Genomic DNA, 23,555 nt, shown 5'->3' with positions numbered 1-23,555 from the left:
CTTGCACCAAGTTAAAATGCTAGAAGTCCTTGTGTGCCACAATGTCAGTCAATAAGAAGTTAGTAACATGAGAGATGGTTTTATTTTCAGACAGGCTTTAACTAGGCCTATGTTTTTCTCTCACAGTTTTTTGAGAACAAATCATTCTTAAAAATTAGTTGAAACTATAGTAAAGAACAAAATTGTCAGACACATAGATGAACATAATTTGTTGGGGAAAAGCCAACATGGTTTCCATAAAGGGAAATCATGCCTTACTAGTCTACTGGAGTTCTTTGAAGGGGTCAACAAACATGTGGACAAGAGGATCCAGTGGATACAGTGTACTTTGAGTTCCAGAAAGCCTTTGATAAGGCCCAGACTGTCTCAGTCGGCTTTGGTATGAACTGTCTTAGCAGATTGGTATCATCTGCAGACTTTGCCACCTCACTGTTTACCCCTTTCTCTAGATCATTTATAAATAAGTTGAATAGGATTGGTCCTAGGACAGAGCCTTGGGGAACCCCACTAGTTACCTCTCTCCACTCTGAAAACTGACCATTTATTCCTACCCTTTGTTTCCTGTCTTTTAATCAGTTATCAGTCCATGAAAGTACCTTCCTTCTTATCACATGACAATTTGCTTAAGAGCCTTTAATGAGCCACATCCACCCAGACTGAATTGTCCTTGTTAACACTGGTCCTACATTTGATAAATTACTCCCTTCTTTTGATATGCTAGTACATTACACACACACACACACACAGACACACACACACACACACACAGGACAGGGGCTGTGCTCTCTGCTCACTATGCTCACCAACCTGCCCCCGGCCAGGGTAGGCCCCACCCGTTTCTCTCCCTCCCCCAGCCCCCAGCCAAACCAACCCCAGCCCTTTCTCAGCTGCAACAGCCCTGGCCTATTCTCCCCTCATGCCCCTAGTCATGGCAGCCCCGGACTTTTCTCTAACTCCCCAGCTCAGCACCAGCCCTGACCCTTTCTCTCCCATTCCTCCTACCACACCAGCCCTGGCCTTTCCCCTGCTTCCCGCCCCCCGCCCCCGGCCTAAACCTACACCACCCTTCCCACCACCTAGCCAAGGTCTTGTCAGCCCCAGCTCTACCCTGGCATCCAGGGAAGGTGAGGCCGAGGCTGAGGCCACACCAGGCTGGCTCTCCCCTCCCCCCAGCCACCAGGAGGGGCTGTGCTGAGGTCGCACCAGTGCCACAGCTGCCCCAGACCCAATCTCTTGTTCCCCCCTCCACTGCTGCAGGGGCTGGCTGAGGCTATGGTAGCTATGGCTTTCCCCTGGCCACTGGGAAGGGGAGGGGAGGGCTGGGGCCACAGGCAGCCCCAGCTCTCCATGTGGGTCCTGAGGTTGGCCAGGCTGGGAGTGGGTGGGGCTTGCCTCCTGTGTACATGGAGTGACATGATGTCGTTCCACAGGAAATATATATATATATCTCCCAACCTCTGTGATTTTCACTTTATGAATCTGAAAAAGTGGTTTTTACTCTCAAAAACTTATGCCCAAATAAATTTCTTAGTCTTTAAGGTGCCACAGAACTCCTCCTTGTTTAGTTTTCAATTTGCAACTGACTTGGTTCTAGGAACTTCTCAATACTCTGCCTTAGGACATCATCTCCATCCTTTTGATAATTTTTCTGTCATTATACCTATCTGCAAAAGTCTGGAGTCTGTGGTCTAGATCCACAAAGGACTTAAGTGTTGAGACACAACAGAGTACCACGTTGCCTAGCTTTTAGGCGCTTAGAAAATTTACAAGAACAACACTGTGATCAATACCTGAGTGAGATGCCTACGCTCTCTGTGCAATGAATTAGGAATGAGGGTATGATCTGCAAACCCAGTGCACCAGGCAGCATGCCACTTAAGATAGTCGATGGGAGATGCCAATCAGAGGGCTGTGTCCTAAACCCTTCACTCTCTTGGAAACAGGAACCTAAATTCAGGCTGCAGGGAGCCACATCTCTTTGCTCGCAATGGGCATTCCTCCTCCTAACTTGCATTTGGGGCCCAATCCAGCAGGTTTATCCTGTACAGACTAACTCAGCTACCTCTCTGGATATAGGAGACCACTACTTCAAGTCCCTCCACTGCCTGATGACAAGGGACTTGAAAAGATATCTGCCACCTCTCTGTGGTAGGCCACTGGGCTATGGATATTCTCATGTGGTGCTCCTTCACTGTCCTTCATTGAGGCTGCTTACTTAAATGAATAAAAAATAAGAACCAGAAGCAGAAACATACGTACATAGGGACCTTTTACTCCAAGAGCTTTGGTGCTGAGTGAATTTAAATGCCTGGAAGGGGGTGGGGGGAGGAGGCTGGTGGTTTGTATTGGTACCTGAAAACAGGACTTAGGCATCTATGTCTGAGGGCTAGGCACTCAAGTACCTTTGTACATCTGGATTTTAGACACTTCAAAATATTATTCTGATGTTTTTGTGATTGTAATGGGCTTTTTTAAATTCTCCCTTTAAGACTGCAAAGGACCTTCCAATAGTTCAGAATACTTGCTTAGGGATGTGAGCCATGCAAAGTATGTTTTGTCTATTCGCTGTAAACTACACTAACTTCTAATTCCTTTGGAATGCATTTCAAAGTGTTTAATATTATTATATTGTTTACATCTTGCTTACCTGCTGGGTGTATCTGCATCTAGTTTTTCACATCCAGAACTAGACAGAAAATATTCAAGCAATAATAACTGCTGAAATTTGCTTTGTTAGTCCATTAGAATTCAGGTTTTTTTGTTGACTTTCAAGGCATTGAGAGAAGTTCATTTTACTCAGGCTTTTCCTTGTGAAATGGAGAAAGTTGGATTTTTTTGCCCCTGAAGGGGAAAGTGAAAAATGGATTTTTGTTGATTCATACTAGTGATTAACAATTTATAAATCTCAAAATTAATTAATCCCTAGGGAATGATCTGTGTCTTAGTTATTGTTGAAATACAAATGAATATAGAGGTCATAGAGTCAGGTGCAGTGTACAATATAAATCATTATACATTAATTTCCATCTGCATTATAACTTTGGCACAAGAACAACATTAATAGATGTATGGTTAAGAGGCTAAAAGTACTGACTGGAATTTAATGCAATCAGTGCTTCAGATCTGCAGATAATATGAACTAAAGAGATTAAATATTTGTAATACTTGTGGCAGGGAGTTTAATGTAGCAAAATAGCACAGAGTCTCCAGGGAGAAAAGAAAAGAAATCAGAGGATATATGTATATATATAAAGGCTTTTTTTTCAACCAACTGAAGTTACTATGATCTTCTGTGCTGCAGAGCATAGTGAGAGAACAGATATGAGCAGTGAGAATTTTTATAAAATCAAAGTTCAAGAGATTTATGGTACTTTCTAGGTTTCAGTCTGTTCTTCTCTAGCAAGTGCAAACAAATAAATAAAGGACATGCCATTGTGCAAGAGGGAAGCCATACTGGCAAACAAGAATGGCTAGAGAAGCCCATTTTTCTGATAATTGGGTGAATTTTTCCCCTCTCTTCAAGATATTCCTTTTAATACCAAGGGCTATTGATTTCAAGGTTACTACTATTTTTATGTGCATTGCAGTGGTGCTTAACACTGCAGTGGTCAGGACCCCATTCTAGGAAACTAGGAACAACAATGGTCCCTAATGTAAAGAACTTACAGTCTAAGTATAGGACTATAGATAACGGGTTGACACCATAAAGCAGCCATGGCCAACCCACAGTTCAGGAGCCGCATGTGGCTCTTGCCCCCCAAAAGTGCGGCTCATGAAGCTGCTCCTGCACCCCCCCAAATGGCCCCAGCCCCCCGCAGCTCCCCTCTGGCCCCTGGTTTCCCTGTGCTTGCCGGGTCAGAGCTGCGGGGTTTTAAAAATGGCACCTAAGATGGCGGCTGTCTTAATGGGGCAGCCACCTTTAAAAACAATTTAAAAAAAATATTTTTTTTGGTTTTGCTCAACAATTTTGTTCTGGGGGGCTTTTTCTTTTTTGCTTGATAATTCTGGTGTGGCTCTTTGCATTTTTTTCCGCTGCTGTTTTGTCTTTCTTTGTTAAATGGGTTGGCCACCTCTGCCATAAAGAGACAGAGGAAGCAGAATCAGTATCCAGGTCTTTGGCAATTTGAACACATGAAGTTTTACTGGGATATGGAGGTCATGTTAAAGAAGCTTCATTACTTAAAGTGCACTTCTACTCTGAAAAGTTAGTATAAAACAACTTCCTAAAACCCCACAATAGCCTTACCATGATTCCTGGTTCAAATGTGTATTGAATTTGGCTACCTAACCTGGAAACTGAATCTGGAATGTGAGTCTGGGTTTTCTACTTCTCCAGTAAGACAACCTACTTACTGAGTCAAGCCCAAAGTATCAAATAATCAAGACCATCAAATAATCAAGTCCTTAATTTCAGACTCTTGGCATAATTGAATGTGTTCCCTCTCAGGGACGCAGCAAATTTCAGGAATGTGCAGATGCACGTACACCACTGGTGTTGAATCCAGGAAGATCAGGGAGTTAAAGCCATTGTTTATGCCAGAACAGAACATCTCATGAGGGACTGCCTAATTCCACCTTTCTCATACCTAAGGGTGTGTCTAGAGTACATGCCTCCATCGACGGAGGCATGTAGATTAGACAGATCAGCAGAGGGAAATGAAGCCGCGATTTAAATAATCGCGGCTTCATTTAAATTTAAATGGCTGCCCCGCTCTGCCGATCAGCTGTTTGTTGGCAGATTGGGGCAGTCTGGACGCGCCGCTGTCGACAAGGAAGCCTTTGTCGATCGGCGCAGGTATGCCTCGTGAAACCAGGTTTACCTGCACCGATCAACAAAGGCTTCCTTGTCGACAGCGGCACGTCCAGACTGCCCCGATCTGCCAACAAACAGCTGATCGGCAGAGCGGGGCAGCCATTTAAATTTAAACGAAGCAGCGATTATTTAAATCGCGGCTTCATTTCCCTCTGCCGATCTGTCTAATCTACATGCCTCCGTCAACGGAGGCATGTAGTCTAGACACAGCCTAAGAGTCCTCCTAGATGCTAGGTTTCAACAGATCTCATTTAGAATCTTTTTCTCTTCTATAAATATTGTATAAAGATATAAATGGAAAAGCTAGAACTCTCCCTATAATTTAAAATGCATCTTCTGACCTGAAATTTGATGTACTGAAATAAGCCTTCAAGTTCTCTTCTTTCTACTACAAAATAGCTGATAGGAATTATACCCTGGTCCAAGCTCTGAAAATCTTTCCAATCTCCTATATAAGGAAAAAGCAATTTGTTTACTAAAACCCAGTTCTTATGTTTGAAGATGAAGTCTATGCATTCCACTACAAACAGATTAACAAATATTCAGTCAAACAGGCCACAATCCATATTCACATTACATACATAAGTAAAGTCAATCCAGTTTTCTTCTAGAACTGCAATGTGGGTAAGTGTATAACAGTTTGTATAAAAGTTGCTAATATAGCTCTTCAGTACACAAAAGTATAAACTAATATGTTTTATTTCCTGTGATTTACTAGAAAGCCTAGACACCTCATTATGATGGTTTCCATATTCAAAGACCGCTCTCACTCAGGTTTTAAGCACATTTCTCAGTTTAAAAGCATTCCGAGTACACACAAAATATGCTCACTCCCTAGGCATTTTTCTCAAGACTTCATTACTCTAAATATTATGAGCAATATCTTCATGTTCTCCTGTTACAGCTCTCAAAAATATAACAAAAAGATTTTGAAAGTTTCTTTAAACTTCATAGGTCAATGATTTCTTATATAACTGCAATAAAAACCTTTGGGAAAGAACCTGTTATGAGTACTGTGTTAGCAATTTTAGCTTATTAAAGATGGCTTACTCCCCTTTCCACATAATTATTTAATGAATTTATACTGAGGATTGCATCATTTCCTAGCTGATAGCAACCCTAAGCTTTTACCTGGAGGTTTAAAACAGATTACAGACCAATTTAGAAATGGACTTAAACAAAGAAAGTCATTCTTAAATGCTGCTCAGCAGTGTTTGAGGTCAGTCTTTTTACTAGGTACCCAACAGCAGATCACATTTTCCAGAAACCATTTCTGGGAATTTTAACTCTTTTTAATATTATGTTAGACCCAATTGTAAGATACTGGTCAGTACAACAATGGGAATGAAATAACTTTTTTCTTTATTAATAAAAGATATATGTTTTAATTATACCCAAACAGTCATTACATCCCAATGATATGCCATTATGGAAACCATGTGCTCTCCATTTGATGCTGATTATTGGTGGATGGATATCCCCAGAATATCTACATGCCCACTAGTACAGTTGAAAATATTCACATTACTGCATGTTACTAGGAGGACTATAAGCACTTTGGAGCTGTGGATTTCTAGGAGCAGTAGGTGTTAAAATATCTCATTTAATACTGGACATTATTTCTAAATTCAGACAAAAAAATCTCCAGCTTCAACCTATCTCTACATGAATTACATTTAGGAGACTATATCAAAAGAAAGGCTTTTTATGTTTTAGGGGCAGAGCTACTGTCAATACTGCTTGTTAGAATGCACAGAGGATACCAATTACCACTAAATATTATTTTCTCTGTAGTAGGGCCTAGAGGTGCCAATTAAGGACCACCATGCAAGGTACGATATAAACAAATATTAATAAAAAGATAGTCCCTTACCCAGAGAACTCATATTTCTAGGATTATGCAAGTCACAACAAAAAGCAAGGATGGAATAATAGTGAAATAAATGTATTATATATACAAATCTTCACTCTCATCTTAATACAATCAAGAATATTTAATATTGTAATGGGAAAGGAAGGCCTTTTAGGAGACCTCCATTACACATCTTGAAAATGGCTGAAAAGCAATGAAACACAAAGAAAATATCTACCTTATCAGTGTGACCTTTCTAAGTTATATTTTTCTGTACAAAGGAGAACCAAAGATTTAATATGTAGTCCAAGTTATAAATTCACCTAAGGCTACTTTAGACTTCTGTAAATTCAATTGTTTATTACAAACTTCTGATATCTATGGACCCCAAAGCTTCAGGTGGAAGTTCAAATCATCAAGACTTTGGTTCATATACTGCACTGATTTTTATCAATGCTGAACTTTCAATAGCTTACTTACAAAATCAAAAACTATTTTCCAGTGCCAGGATGGGCAAGATATGGCCTGAGGGCTGGATGTGGTCCCCTAAGCCATTTGATCCATCCAGCAGCTATTTAATTCGAAATAGTGGAGCGCTTAATTCGAACTAGGTAAACCTCAGGGACCGTGCGCATGGGCCTTGCCCACCATGGAGCAGCAGCTGGGTATCATGCAGGGGCCCTGGCCCATTTCCCACATGCTGACCTTGCCTTGCAGAGGGGGGCTGGGTTTCAACCAGTGTGTCTCCAGGGAGAACTGACCATTGCTCTTGTTTCACCACAGTCCTTGGGACTGCAGGGCACACCACCCCGCCTGCAACAGCCACCTGCACCCGGGCCAGCAGGTGCACCAGGAACCTGGAGGACTACCAGTGGTGGCACCTGCGGCTACTGGAGAAGCAGCTCCGCACCCAGGACCACTGGGTCCAGGAGGACCTGCGGTTGTGGCAGTGGAGCTTGGAGGCGCTGGAGGAGTAGGGCCGTGCCCTCCGCGGCCACCTTCAGACCCTGGTGGACAGGTTTCTGCCTCCTCCTGCTCCAGACTCTGCGGCCGCCCCAGCTCTCGCTCCTCCTCCCACCCCTGCTACCCTTCCTGCCCCACCCTCCACACCCACTCCCCCCCGACACCCCCACACCGGCAGTGCTGTGAGACGGGAGAGCCAGCAGGACCCCTGAGCCCTAAGCTTTCCCTTCCCTTCCTTCCCCTTCCAGCTCCCTCCTCCCAGGTTTCCCCCTCCCCTCTCCCACCCTCATTCCTCCCTCCCTCCACCCCAGTTATGTAAAATAAAAAGAGATTTTTGTTGTCAAAACAGGTATCTTTATTTGACATAAGGAAGGAGAGTTAGGGAGGGGAAAGGAGAAGGAGGGGGGGTGGAAGAAGGCCCCAGTGGGGCATTCAGGGAGAGTTTAGTCCTCCTCTACATGAAAGCTCTCCCACAGGGCTTTCTGGATCTGGACGGCCCCCCGCTGGGCCTCCCGGATGGCGGCGGTGCACGGCTGCGCATACTGGCCAGTCATGCGGTCAGCCTCAGCCATCCAGGCTGGCAGGAAAGCCTCCCCCTTCCGCTCATACAAATTGTACAGCACACAACATGTTGCCACCACGGGAGGGATATTGTGCTCGGCAAGATCGAGGCGGGTGAGGAGGCACCTAAACCATGCTTTCAGGCGTCTGAAGGCCCCCTCCACCATGATGTGGGCCCTGGTGAGCCTGGCATTGAAGGCCTGCCGGGAGGGGCTGACGTGTCCTGTGTTGGGCTTCATGAGCCAGGGCTGTAGGGGATAGGCCACATCCCCCACCAGGTACACGAGCATGTCTACGTCCCAAACCCTGATGTGGTGGTCGGGGAAGAAGGTCCCGGCATGCAGCCTCCGGCACGTGGAGGAGTTCTGGAACATCCTGGTGTCATGTGCCTGGCCGGATCAGCCCACATTAATGTCCGTGAACTGGCCCCGGTGGTCAGACACGGCCTGCAGGAGCACGGAGAAGTACCCCTTGTGTCTGATGTATTGGGAGGCCTGGTGTTCCGTGGCACGGATGGGGATGTGCGTCCCATCAATGGCCCCCCCCCCACAGTTGGGGAAGCTGAGTGCACCGAACCCCTAGATGACCGCATCCGGGTCGGCGAGGTGGACCACCCTACGGAGCAACATGCTGTTGATGGCCTTTACCACCTGCAGAGGGACACAACAAACCACGAATCACTGGGGTGCCCTGGTGGCTGGGAGTGTTTGTTCCCTGGCACTGCCCTGCGCCCCACTCCCAGAAGCAACTCCCGTGGGCAGCGTGTAGTACGGCAGGGACAGACCGAACCCTCCTGTGCGGGGCACTTTTGCTTCCTCCCCCCCCCCCGTTTTCCCTGGGGCAGGCCCATCCCCTCCTTGCAGCCCCTCTTTCCCCCCGGCCCAGTGGCCAATGAGTGCTGTACCTCCACGAGCACTGCTCTGATGGTGGATTTCCCCATGCCGAACTGGTTCCCAATGGATCGGTAGCTGTCCGGTGTGGAGAGCTTCCACAGGGCGATGGCCACACGCTTTTGGAGGGGGATGGCGGGCCTCATGCGAGTGTCCCGTTGCCACAGAGCAGGGGCAAGCCACTCGCAGAGCTCCAGGAAGGTGTCCTTCATCCTGAAGTTCTGGGTCCACTGTTGGTCTCCCCAGTGCTCCAGGATGATGAGATCCCACCAGTCGCTGCTGGTGTCTGGACGCCAGATGCAGCGGGGCACACTGGTATCCGGGCACTGCTGTGACTCCTCCACAGTCCCCAGGGAGGCCAGGGGGAGAGGCAGGGGGCTGACATGCACCGGATGGTGCCAGGCAGCCTCCAGCCATTGCTGGCAGGCTTGCAGTAGCAAGTCCAAAAACTGGAACAGAATGCCCAGGGCAAGCTCTGGCTCCATGGTGCCAACCGCGGCTGTGTCCCCAATGGGAACCACCGACACAGACAGGCAGAGAGGGAAATGCTTTGCTGTCCCTCGGTGAGGTAGGCAACCAAGCAAAAAAGCTGAGAACCAGCTGTCCAAGGGGGTCCCCTTAAGCACGAGCTTCAGATAGCCTCAGACAGCAGCCACACAAAGTTGGATGCCCTGCTGGAACTAGTTTCAGCTGCCCTTAAATGTGACCCAGCCTCCAATCAGTGTGGACACGCTATTTCGAATTAGCAAAGCTCAGATTGAAAGGCCACCTAGACCAGTGCTCAAACCCTAAAACTATAGTTAAGTATATATAACACAACACATCAATTCTCTACAATACCTGTATGTGTCTGCCTGCCTCTCTCTCACACTCACACTCACGTACATCAATCTGGCCCTGTGAGTGTGAATCTCAGATTTAAATATGAAGGAATTTTAAAAGGCCAAGATATAAAAAACCAACCAATACAATCTGTTAAGCTGCAAAATTTACTACGTACAACAATAGCAAAAACCCAATTGCTGAAAGTTGTTTAAAAGTTCATAGACAAAGCAATTGAAAAGTTGTCAGAAGGAAGGTCTAGATGATTTATTGTAAAGGTCTTTTCAATATCTGATTTTTGAGTTATTATAAGTAAAGCTCAGATTTAGTCTTGGGTAGTTCTAGTAAAAGTCATGGACAGTTCATGGTCAGTGAACAAAAATTCACAGCCAGTGACCTGCCCATGACTTTTACTATAAATACCCTGACTAACTCACAGCTCTCTGGGGCAGATAGGCAGATGGCTGGCCATTGTTCCAGCCATTGTTCCAGCAGAGGAGGCTGATGGTATCTGGCCACCCTCTGATCTGAGGCCCATGAAGTTCACCTGCTAGGACTGCCACTCTGGGCAGCTTCCAGGGCTGCCGCTCCACGATCACTGTTCTGGGCCACCACAAGGACTGCCACTGCTCTGCGATCCCTATTCAGGGGCCACCACAACCCTCACTGGGCCTCCCTAGGATTGGCCTGTGCATCTGGCTCCGGGACTCTAGTGTTGTTCGCATTGGCCACTGCAGCCAATATACTGACAGCTTCTGTGTGTTGCATAGTATCTCAAGGTGGTGCTGAGTAAGGGTATGTCTACACTACCCCCCTAGTTCGAACTAGGGGGGTAATGTATGCATACCGAACTTGCTAATGAAGCCCGGGATTTGAATTTCCCGGGCTTCATTAGCATAAAGCCGGCTCCGCCATTTTTAAAAGCCGGCTTGTTCGAACCCCGTGCCGCGCGGCTACACGCGGCACGGGCTAGATAGTTCGAACTATGTAGCCATTCCGATCTATCTGTACGCCTCGTGGAATGGCGGAGCTGGCTTTATGCTAATGAAGCCCAGGAAATTCAAATCCCGGGCTTCATTAGCAAGTTCGGTATGCATACATTACCCCCCTAGTTCGAACTAGGGGGGTAGTGTAGACATACCCTAAGCTATTTATGATCACATATTGCCTGGAGTCTCAGATAGCCCACCACATGCTGCAATGCAAACAAGTTAGGTTTTAGACAACTTCTAACTTGCTAAACCTATGTTTACTTCTATGCTATTTCTTGCCTAATTTTTGTCTGTTATGCCTCACCATATGATGACTTTGTTTCATTAATAACTTACTATGCTTCTGAAACCTCTAAATTTATGAATTCTAAGTTATTTTGATACTTATATCTCCCTCAAGAAATCACAAAAGGCTAGTAGCAATTTTCCTTTTGAAAGCATACAATTACTTGGACAAATGAGCAAATGTTTTATAACTCTATAGTTATTTTTCAGGTAGTTTACTAGATACAGGCAGTCCCCGGGTTACGTACAAGATAGGGACTATAGGTTTGTTCTTAAGTTGAATTTGTATGCAAGTCGGAACTGGTACATATTGTAGGGGAAACTCTAGCCAAACATTTCTCCAGAGCTCAGTTTTATTCTCCCACACCTCACTTCCCTCAGTCCTTTATTCTCAAGCTGAGGTGTCTGCTGAGAAAAGCCGCTCCGCGTCTCCCTGGTCTGCTGGGGGGAAGCAGCTAGTGTGGGGTTGCCTCACCCCGTTTGTAAGTAGGGATCCGATGTAAGTCGGATCCATGTAACCTGGGGACTGCCTGTACTGAAGTAAAGCCTATCATCTTATAATTCCTGGGCTCACCCCAGCACATATCTTAAAGATAAATAAAACATTACTTACCCTCCTGTCCTCCAGATTTTTATGTTCACATATTTTTGTTGTGGTTCAGACACTCCACTCTTAAAGTCTTATAGAATTCTTGGATAAATGTCTTCCATTTCTGGAGATTTAATGCCACTGCAGTGATCAGTGTGCTCCAAAACACACTCCTCCTTTTGACACTTCAGTAGATGCCAATGTTTTATCTCCATTTGCAAAAAGGAACCACGATGAAAGAATTACTCCATTGTTTTCTGTAGTGAATACTGGCACAATGAGGATGTTTAGATTTAATGTGTTCCAAAGCAGATACCTAATATAAAGCTGAGAATTACATATTTAGACTCTTTGGATATGAGGCTTACTTTTCTAAAGTATTGAAAACCCACCTGTAGTTTCTAAACTCTTCTGAAAATTTTTGACGTAATACTATATTCACATGGATGCTTTTATATTGTGGTTTAGAAGATATTCCTATTTCCTTGAAAGCCAAATAAGAGATTATTATTTATATACATACCTGTTTTTCTTTTCTGTTTATCATTAAGATCAGAATAATCCTGAGCCTAGACAGTAATTTTTTCAGCTTCATTAAAATAATGATGGACAATATGCTCAGAAGGTCATTGTTAGAATCACATGTAAAGGAGGTTCATTACATTAATAAGGCTGTTAGTTGTTGCTTGCAATTTTAATCTGAGCCTTCAGCTGATGTAAGAATAGCACATAACCTATGACGACAGTGTATAACCATAGTTTAGCAGGAAAAATACACACTAGGCGCAGAATGGTAGAAACCTACATTCTCTGCCTCCTAGACAAATATTAAAGAACACAAGTAAAATATTGAAATGTGATATTCCATAAAGAAAAATTGCAAATATATTCATATTTATAAGCATGAAACACATTTTATTTATGTCAAATGATACATGATTGCAATATTAATATATACAATATTGTGAAGTGTAACCCATGCCTGCTTTGTGGAGGGACAGAGGACGGGAGGAAGAAAGGGAGAGGCTGTGTCTACACTGCAGTTATTTTTCAGAAACAGATACGCAAATTATGAACCACAATTTGCGAATATTTTTCTGCTTGTGTTTTTGGAAGAGGCTTTTCCAACATTTAGCCTGTCTACACGGAGCCAAATTTCAGAAAAACCTCCTCTTTCAGAAATCCCTTATTCCTCATATAATGAGGAATACAGGGATGCCGAAAGGATGCACCCGCTTTTTCGGAGAGAGAGGGAGAAATGGTAAGTGATATCTTTAGTGTATGTATGTATGTCAGATTACATAAAGATAAATACAGGAATGTTTAAGCCCAACAGAAAGGGATGTAGGACTTGATTGTATTAGTATTACATCAGTTTAAAACTGGAACAGTGAATCAGGTCCAGGGTTCTCTGACTATTGTCAGAGTTTTTAAATCTTGGTTTCTAGCCTTTTATTTTTAATTGTTTACTAGTATATTTATAGAGTAAAGAGTTTAAACATTTCAGAAAACATGATTCATCTGAATTGTCAGTGACTATATTTGGGAACGTGAGTTACAAAAGCAAAGTTCTTTCCATTACTAAAAGTAACCCAATAGAAGTTTTTTTTTTCCAGACCAGTGCATGATTTTCTTCTATTCTCATATCTCTTTCTTATGTTCAAACATTTCCAAACTTCTTTAAACTCTTGTAAAAGAAATATGGTTCACAATTGTAATTTGCTTCCAGTCCTGCAGCTCTTACTCATATGGGGCCAAATCCTACAAAACCTTACTCACGAGAGTAACGTTTAGTTATGCTAATAGTCTCTTCATCAGTGATAAGACTATAAATTAATGGTTTTCAAAGTCAATGACTAAACCTATTGATACCCATTGGGTTCCAAATTTGAGAGAAGGCTGTAGGGCTGAGGTCTACTTGTTTCTAAGGATGGTTCCCATCACTATAGTATCTGAGCACATCAAAAATCACTAATGTGCTTATCCTCAGAAAAACCCTGTGAATGCAGGAAAGTGCAATTACCTGCTTATTTTAAACATATGGGGAACTGAGATATTGAGAGTCTCCAGCCCCCACTTGCTGTTCAGTTGCCTACGTGGTAACATTGATCATGTGGGTTAAATGTTACTATTAGGCAAGAGGGTTTGGGGATTTCTTCTTATACTCCCCACTTCTATTCTCCAACCATTGTGTTGTAGTTTAAATAAATTAATGAACTAACTGAAACCAGATTATACTGTGTTATGACAAATACAATATGCAGAATTTTGCAGCATTTTAAAATATTGTGTGAAGAATTTTTAATTTTTGGTGCAGAAATGCTAGAAGAAAAAAATATTGTTACATCTAAAAGTACTGCAAATGGACAAATGTAGATTACCTTGGCAGCTACAAATTTTTTATGCTGAAGTTTGTTAAAATTGATATACACACAGATTCCAACACACAAATAAAATTTTTGATAACCTATTACAGTCAAAAGTATTTAAAATTACATAAACATAATTCAAGTGAAAAAAAAAATTTAAAAACTTACCAAGGCCCCATTTTCATCATAGTTTTTATTATCTAGTTTAATCATTGCTAAGTGAAAATATGTTTGCTTTCTTGTTAAATCAAAACTATTGTTTGAAATAAAACAATGCTACCACTAAATTTTAATGTTGAAAGGTATAATCTAATCAGACAGATATATTCTTGCTTTGCACCCATGAGAAAAAAATACTGTCTTCTTACAGGTCAGTTATAAGAATCCTAAATACAGTAATATTTGACTCCTTACTAACCTACAATGTCTTCTAGGGCTGCATGAAGTAATTTTCAATAAAGTTCAACTACAGAAAAATCACTTTTCTTTATGTGATCTTCAAGGAGAGAACAGGTCGTGCAGGTGGGGAATTGGCACTATATGTGAAAGAAAATGTAGAATCAAATGAAGTAAAAATCTTAAATGAATCAACATGTTCCATAGAATCGCTATGGATAGTAATTCCCTGTGTTAATAAGAATATAACAGTAGGGATCTATTATCGACCACCTGACTAGCACAGTAATAGTGAATATGAAATGCTAAGGGAGATTAGAGTGGCTATCAAAATAAAGAACTCAATAATAGTGGGGTATTTCAACTATCCCCATATTCACTGGGTACACATCACCTCAGGACGAGACGCAGACACAAAATTTCTTGATAACTTAAATGACTGCTTCTTGGAGCAGCTGGTACAGGAATCCACAAAGGGAGAGGCAATTCTCGATTTAGTCCTGAGTGGTAAGCAGGATCTGGTCCAAGAGGTAACTGTAACAGGACCGCTTGGAAATAGTGACCATAATATAATAACATTTAACATTCCTATGGTGGGAAGAACACCTCAGCAGCCCAACACTGTGGCATTTAATTTCAAAAAGGGGAACTATGCAAAAATGAGGAGGTTAGTTAAACAGAAATTAAAAGGTACAGTGACTAAAGTAAAATCCCTGCAAGCTGCATGGACACTTTTCAAAGACACCAAAAATAGAGGCCCAACTTAAATGTATACCCCAAATTAAAAAACATAGTAGAAGAACTAATAAAGAGCCACTGTGGCTTAACAACCATGTAAAAGAAGCAGCAAGAGATAAAAAGATGTCTTTTAAAAAGTGGAAGTCAAGTCCTAGTGAGGTAAATAGAAAGAGCATAAACACTGCCAAATTAAGTGTAAAAATGTAATAAGAAAAGCCAAAAAGGAGTTTGAAGCACATCTAGCCAAAAACTCAAAAGGTAATAACAAAATGTTTTTTAAGTACATCAGAAGCAGAAAGCCTGCTAAACAACCAGTGGGGCTTCTGGATGATCGAGATACAAAAGGAGCAATTAAAGATGATAAAGTCATTGAGGAGAAACTAAATAATTTCTTTGCTTCAGTCTTCACAGCTGAGGATAGTAGGGAGATTCCCAAACCTGACCCGTCCTTTGTAGGTGACAAATCTGAGGACTTGTCACAGATTGAAGTATCATTAGAGGAGATTACAGAATTAATTGACTGACTTCTACTTCATTGCTATTTCAATAGAATAGAGACCAAAATTCTCTAGTTGTCTCAAAGGAATGTTATGGCACAAGGCAGTACGAGTGTACACTTCCCCACAAGGGATGATTTCGAGGTAACATACCGTCCATGTATTTGGCTGTAGCCTCAAATATCTGGCATTTTGGTTCTTCTTTAAAGAGCAAATTGAAGTCAATAGGAAGTACCAAATTTAAAATGTATGAAAGGAAGTCATTCTGCCGCTCTACTCTGCACTAGTTAGGCCTCAGCTGGAGTACTGTGTCCAGTTCTGGGCACCACATTTCAAGAAAGATGTGGAGAAATTGGAAAGGGTACAGAGAAGAGCGACAAGAATGATTAAAGGTTTAGAGAACATGACCTATGAAGCCAGGCTTCATGAACTGGGCTTGTTTAGTTTGGAAAAAAGAAGATTAAGGGGGGACATGATAGCGGTTTTCAAATATCTAAAAGGGTGTCACAAGGAGGAAGGAGAAAATGTGTTCCTCTTGGTTTCTGAGGACAGGACAAGGAGTAATGGGCTTAAAGTGCAGCAGGGGAGGTTTAGATTGGACATTAGGAAAAAATTCCTAACTGTCAGGGTGGTCAAATATTGGAATAAATTGCCAAGGGAGGTGGTGGAATCTCCCTCTCTGGAGATATTTAAGAACAGGTTAGATAGACATCTGTCAGGGATGGTGTAGACGGAGCTTGATCCTGCCTTGAGGGCGGGGGGCTGGACTCGATGACCTCTCGAGGTCCCTTCCAGTCCTATTATTCTATGATTCTATGATTCACACATGCCCTATAATCAGTAACCTATGGAACTGACTGCTTTAATAATCACTGAGGTCAAGAGCTTAGTAGAATTTCAGGGGGCATATTTAAGTTATTTTGAAATAATAACTCCCGAAATAACAATTTTGAAATAGTGCTATTCCTCTTCACAAAGGGTACGTCTAGACTACATGCCTCTGGCGACAGAGGCATATAGATTAGACTACCAGGCATAGGAAAATGAAGCGGCGATTTAAATAATCGCCACTTCATTTAAAGTTACATGGCCGCCGCGCTGAGCCGATCAGCTGTTTGTCGGCTCAGCGCGGTAGTCTGGACGCGCAGGGGTCGACGTCAAAGGCATTTGTCAACCTCCCAGGTATGCCTCATCCCAGGAGCCATACCTGGGAAGTCAACAAATGCCTTTGATGTCAACCCCCATGCGTCCAGACTACCGCGCTGAGCCGACAAACAGCTGATCGGCTCAGCACGGCAGCCATGTAAATTTAAATGAAGTGGCGATTATTTAAATCACCGCTTCATTTTCCTATGCCTGGTAGTCTAATCTACATGCCTCTGTTGCCAGAGGCATGTAGTCTAGACGTACCCAAACAGGAGTTATTATTTTGAAATAATAACCCCTTTATTTTGAAACAATAGGCTTGGTAGTGTGGATACTTGCCTTCTTATTTTGAAATAAGGGACATGTGTAGACATGCCTAGACCTTGGTCTACACTAGGGAATTATTTTGAAATAACGCCCATTATTTTGAAATAATAAGCAGAGAGTCCAAATATTTTGAGTTTTCCTCTTAAATGCTTTTAAAAATGAAAATACTTTTAAACTGTTACTTTCACACATTCTTCAGTTTATGAGACAAAAATTTTGCAAAGCATCTCCGATTCACTCTGGATGCTCTACACAGCACCCTAAACTTGAAAAAAGATATGCAATTTGCATAGTGCAAATTGCGTATCTTATTTTGATTCTATTTCAGAATAGCTTATTTTGAAATTTGGCATGTCTACACAGCACCAAATTTTGAAGTAACACATTATTTCAAGACATCCCTTAACTCTCATGGAACAAGGGTTACAGGGATGCCGAAATAGTGTGCACATTATTTAGAAAAATATTTCAAAATAATGGGTGGCTTGTAAAGACACAGGGTAGCTATTTTGGGATACCTCTGGTATTCTGAAATAGCCGAGCATGTAGACGTACTCTCTGTGTATACGAGAGAATATAAAATAGAACCAAGTATAAGATAAGTGTTCTACTTTACATGGAAATAAATGAGAAACGTGTGCCTGTTTTTTTTTTGTAACTATACAACAATACATATTATCACTGCTACTGTCATATCATTGAAAAGTTCTGTAATATGTTTGCAGATCCAAGGTTCCATTTTGTTTCTGAAAAAAACCCTTTATCCCTGAGTGTCACTGTTTTCACAAAATGGGGGAAGAATCTTACATTTAGTCACTTGCTTGAGTACAGAGTTGTACTGCCTCATGGAGAACTTCTGTTCCTCCTCAGATTCTCTTCTGTATCAAATGATCTACCCAGCTGTCACGTCAAAGATGCCATGAGCCCCTTACACTTGAATGCTTCCTCCAAACACCATCTGCATCTTTAGAATTCCACAGGTGTTGTTCAATCAGCAGGGCAAAATGAAAGGAGTTACTTTCCTTGATTTGCTGGTAATGCTCCTACTAAAGCATCTCAATATACCATTGGCCTTCTTGGCAACAAGGGCACAGAATTAACTCATATCCAGCATCTTCTGTATGTAATCCCTGGGTCCTTTTTTACACAACTGCTGCTTAGTCAGTCTGTCCCCAACTTGTATCAGTTCATGAGATTCTTCCATCCTAAATGCAAGACTCTGTACTTGTCCTTTTGAACTTCATCAGAGTTCTTTTGACTCAGTCCTCCAATTTGTCTGGCAAATGTAAAGCATTGTGGTAGCTATCCCACTGTGCAGCTGGTCAGAGGATGCTTTAGGAAGAGTTTGCAATGCCACATGGGGCAATCAGAGTCGTATGATGCAGGTTGCCCAATCCCATTGCCCATGGTCATCTTACTACATTGACAGCTGCCTTTCAATAGAAGTCCGGCGAAGGGGCAGTTCCATCTAGTATAGGTCATCAAGTTGGCACCCCCTGTGTGCAGAAGAGAGTAAACTGTTGACAAAATATTTGTCACCAGACCTGCTTGGCTCTTGAATTTATTTCCACTGCCCTCTTATTCCAAATAATCCTGGCTGGTTGACCTCCGTTACATGAAATGTGTCTTTGGGGAAGAACTGAAGGTATGGCTATGATGGTTTGAGTATAATTTTTCCAGACTACTGGTTTGTGAAATTAATTTTATGATGGGAGGGGTTTTGTTATCTCCTGGGTGTGCTACTCTTTTGCTTTAATTTAATGTACTTGTTTGTTTGAGCCTCTAGAGATGAAGGTCTGATTTTCTCCATTATATTACTCCATTTTTACCTAAGTGTAACTTTTTTTAAATGGAATTAAACTGGAATAAAACTGGCATAGCAGATTGGAGAATCAGGCTCAAAGTGTATTTTGTATTTAAATTCAAACAATTAATGGAATTGAAGCAAACACCTGCTTCTTAAGATCAGAAGAGAAATATGTTTAGTAGATTTTTTTCTTGGTACAATCTTTCAGACATTAAAGTACACCGATTGCAATTCAAATGCAATCTATGTGACATCATGGCAGAAACTAGGAACTTAACTTGTGCTACTAATGCACTTGGAGGGGAAGGGACTCTTATTTTCATTGCAGTGCTAGATAAGAGATACAGATTTCCTTAATTTGACTTAGTTTCAAACATAACACATTTAAAAGATACGTAAGATTGCCTGACAAGAACATTTCCCTGCACACAGTCTGTCCAAGCATGCTAAAGGTATATTTTACCTTAATTTAAACAGAGAACATCTGATTGGCAATCCATTTTCAGTGTGAGCTAAAAGCTATTTGGGCCTCATATGCCTTAATATAACTTTAGGTAAATTGCTTTTTTGTATGGTAGTCAGGTTCACCTTATTAAAAAGAAAAACTAGCCCACAAGTCAGCCAATGAGATTGCAAGAATGGCTTGGAATAGGAAACAGATTTCCACTGAAATTGCATTTTAACATTGTTGAACACCTGCTTGTCCTCCAAAATAAATTACCGGAAGAGATTGTATTAGAGAATTTGTGCACACCATATTGAATAATAATAGCTGCAATTTCATAGTGATTTCACAGTGAGCATTCAACATGTACTACCCAAGGAAACTATTATAACACAGCCTGTAATTGCTGTTACTTTCCCTTACTTTGAATTTTGTTGCTTTTGATGTTACTATTGCATATTAGAAAAGTTTAAATGAATGCTCCAGTCTTTTCTTCCACTTTTGTAAAACCTCAATCAGATTAATACATAATCAAATTGGGATATAACCAATAATTGAGATGTGATGAACAATTAAGCAGGTGGATCTTCAGGTAAGTGTAAAAAGGATTAATATGGTAGTGTTGAATATCATCATTTACTATTCTTGACACAACACTGTAAAATTGTTATATTTTTGTTATGGCAAAAAATACTAAAAATAGGATTAGAAAATGAACATAGACAAATCTTAAGAATTGTGCAGGCATACATGGGAAACAGAAATGACTGTATTATGTGTTTTAAGGGATCCTATTGCTCAATGTATCAGTCTTTGATCAGAAAGAGGTGTCAAAATAAGGGACATGGAAAGACTGGTCTTAGAATACTAGAGAGACAGAAGGGGGAGATAATATCTTTTATTGGACCGGCCTCTATTGGTGAGAGAGACAGGCCTAAATGAAAGAGCTCAAAAGCCCCTCTCTCTCATCAACAGTAATGGAAAGTGTCAGAGAATCCCAATGAAGACGACAGTGGTCATGCAATTACTTATCTCCCATTCATAGTCTTTTCGTAAGGACAAGATGTATATCCCTCAAGTAAGAAGAATGAAAGGAGAAATACCATATACAATACCTGAACTCTAGATTTTCCCTGACTTTAGTCTAACAACAAAGATCATAAGAAAGTAATTAAGTGTGATTAAAAGGAATCCTTAGCAAAAATATTGATGATGCAATGTTGCTGCTCTGTTCTGCGGAGGATTTTACAAAAGGACAAAAATATTCAATGCAGACGCAATGTACATTTTTGCAGTAGAAAAACTGCATTATTACTTTTCCCACAGATTATTTTTAAAGTAAAACTGTGTGGGCCACTTATGGAATGGATTTGAGTTGGGCTGCACTTTCATTCCAGAATACAGGGAAGCCAGAACTTTTAGACTCCAATGAAAGATGTCTAAATCTAAATATTTATATAGTCAGCTTTAATAACTGCATTTTCCAAGGGAAAAATGGTAAAGTTATTTACACTCTGTACTTTATTATAGTGGATGGTGGACAAGTTAGCAACTTTTTTTTATTGAGCATGTGACGGGACCCTGAGCATAGCCTGCACCTCCGAGGCGCCGTCCCGGCCTGTTGGGGAGAAAAGCCACGGCCCGCGGTTTTGCGGCTCATGCTCCGCGGCCGCTTGGGTACCCCAGTATGATCACACCGTGATGGAGGAGGCAGGGCTGATGCCGGCGGGGGTGGTACCACCCTCCAGGGCGCAGGTGCAGCAGGCAATTTAAAAGCCACCCTCCCCATTGCAAGAGAGAGCGGCAGAGAGACTGGGGGAGAAAGGGAGGCCGATGGCTGCCGAGGTGGAGGAAGCTCGGGAGAGGCCTGGCCAGCAGAGGCAGTAGGAAGCGACCCAGGGCACGGTCGTGGATAGGCCCATTAGTTGGTGAGCTGTGGGAGACTTTCCCCACCAACCGGATGGGGGCAGTGACCCCCATCCTTAGGGCCCTGGGTTGGGGCTCAGAGTGGGGGTGGGCCCAAACCCCCCTACCTGCCTCAGCATGAGAGGAGCAGAAGATCCCTACCCGCTCAGGGCATGAGGGCATATGTGAGTGGTGCTGTGAGCAGAATACCGTCGGTATAGGTTAGCCAACAAAGGCGGACTATGACCTAAGCCGAGTCCAAATCCTTACCGGGGGATACCGTCAGTGTACTGGTCAGTCAATAATGGTGAACGACAGCCCAAACTGAGTACAGACCTTTACAGAACGATAGATCTGACGTAATATACATGACACCAGACTGCTGGTTCTGATGAATTACTGTTTCAAACCAATTCATCACCACCAGGTCCTTCCTACCTGACCCCAAGCTGCTGCTGTGAGACAGGGCTGGGGTTGTCCTCTCTCTTTGGGTCAGCCTGCATACTGAATCCCTTATCTGCCACCCACCCCAGAGCAATGATTTAAATGAAGAAAAACAAACATTAATTGCATTAAAGATCTAGCAATATTGGGTAAATCTAGTAGTATATATATATATTACATTTTAACTGAATGAGTATGAGCTGCTGTTTAGCATTCCAGTGCAACCAACTTTGAATCCTGTAGGCAAATGCAAGCAAATCCTGTAATCAAAACCATAGTCTGCAACAGTACTGATTTACTATTGAGTGTGTGTGTGCTCTGTTCTGAGAGACAGAAAAAAAAGCCATTGATTCATTATCTTAAATACTATGCTAACTTTTCAGAGTGTGGCAACCCAAACACAAAGTAGAAAAGCAAACTTATTCAGATACAGACAAGTACTTATATGACATTTGCATACCGGCTTCAAATGCTGCATGCCGAAACAATTCACATTTCTGCAGTTGAAAAAATGGCATTACTACTTTTTCCACAAATTATTTTCAAAGGAGAAGTGCGGGGGCCATTTACATTATGCCTGGGTAAATTTAAATTAAAGAGAACATCAACTAGGATTTTTTTGCACATCACATGGAGAAACAGAAAAAGTAACACTTTGTGTTATTAATTCTAATAGTGACTTCTTGTATCTTATGCTATCTTATTTAATTAACAAATAAATATTACTTGCCTTGCCTTGGATACACAAGATTAGGTGAAATGTTTGGATTGGATTTTTCATTTCAACAATGCTAATAGTTTGAGTGGAACAGTACTTGAAACAGTGACTATGGCAGCATGATAACTGAGTAAGGTTGTCAACTGTCTAATCAAACAAATCCAAACAATCTTCCCCTTCCCAAGTGCATGCCCCTGCTCATTCTTTCCCTTTGCTCCCCACGCCCGCCTTCATTCACTTGGATGAGGCAAGGTGTTGAGGTGCAGGCTCTGGGCTGGTGAACAAGGGTTTTGAAGTGTGGAACAGGGCTCCAGACTGAGCCTGGGGCAAATGTTGGGATGCAGGAGTGGGTGTGGGCTCTGGGAGGGAGTTTTGATGCAGGAGAGTACTTAGGACTGGGCAGGAGGGTAAGGTAATGGAAAAGATTTGGGAGGCATGAAGGGCTGGCGGGTGCTGGCTCCAGGAGGGGGCTCAGGACTGAGGCAGGAGCTTAGTGTGCCAGAGAGTTCAGGTTGTGGGAGAGGGAGTGGGGTGCTGGCTCTGGGAGGAAGCCAAGGGCTGGGACTTGGGGTATAAAGGTGAGGGGTGCAGGCTCTGTCCAGATAGCACTTACCACAGGAGGCTGCCTCTTGGCAGTGTAGCCAAACTAAAAAGCAGGATCCCTGTTTGCCATGGCTCCGGGTGGCTTCTGGAAGTGGCTGGTACATCCCTGATTGCACTGCTCCTGCCCACAGGCAGTGGCCACATAACTCACATTGACTGTGCTTCCTGGATAATGGGAGCAGCAGCATTTGCACTTGGGTCAAGGACAGCACATGGAGATCCTTTCTCCCCCCCCCAGCCTAGATGCCATGGGGATCTACCAGCTGCTTTCAGGAGGTACACAGAGCCAAAGCAGTTGAGGAACCTGCCTTAGGCTCTCTGGGATGCTAAATGTTTGCAAGTTTTAAAATGAAATGAAACTGAGATTTCCAAAGTTAAGATTTTGGAATTTTA

General features: G+C 42.5%; 1 long non-coding RNA gene across 1 annotated transcript in view; it reads right to left on the bottom strand.

Moving 5' to 3' along the window:
• Positions 1-17,236: 17,236 nt before the first annotated feature.
• Positions 17,237-23,555, bottom strand: part of LOC142830867 (uncharacterized) — a 94,105-nt gene continuing 87,786 nt past the window's right edge. Inside the window, exon 4 of the long non-coding RNA XR_012906398.1 lies at positions 17,237-18,736. This is a non-coding gene — a long non-coding RNA (uncharacterized LOC142830867). The remainder of the gene's footprint in view (positions 18,737-23,555) is intronic.

This window comes from Pelodiscus sinensis, chromosome 10 (assembly GCF_049634645.1).
Source record: "Pelodiscus sinensis isolate JC-2024 chromosome 10, ASM4963464v1, whole genome shotgun sequence".
In the NCBI taxonomy this organism is placed as follows: Eukaryota; Metazoa; Chordata; order Testudines; family Trionychidae; genus Pelodiscus; species Pelodiscus sinensis.
The sequence above is the reverse complement of the archived record's forward strand: the minus strand, read 5'-3'. Positions and strand labels throughout refer to the sequence as shown.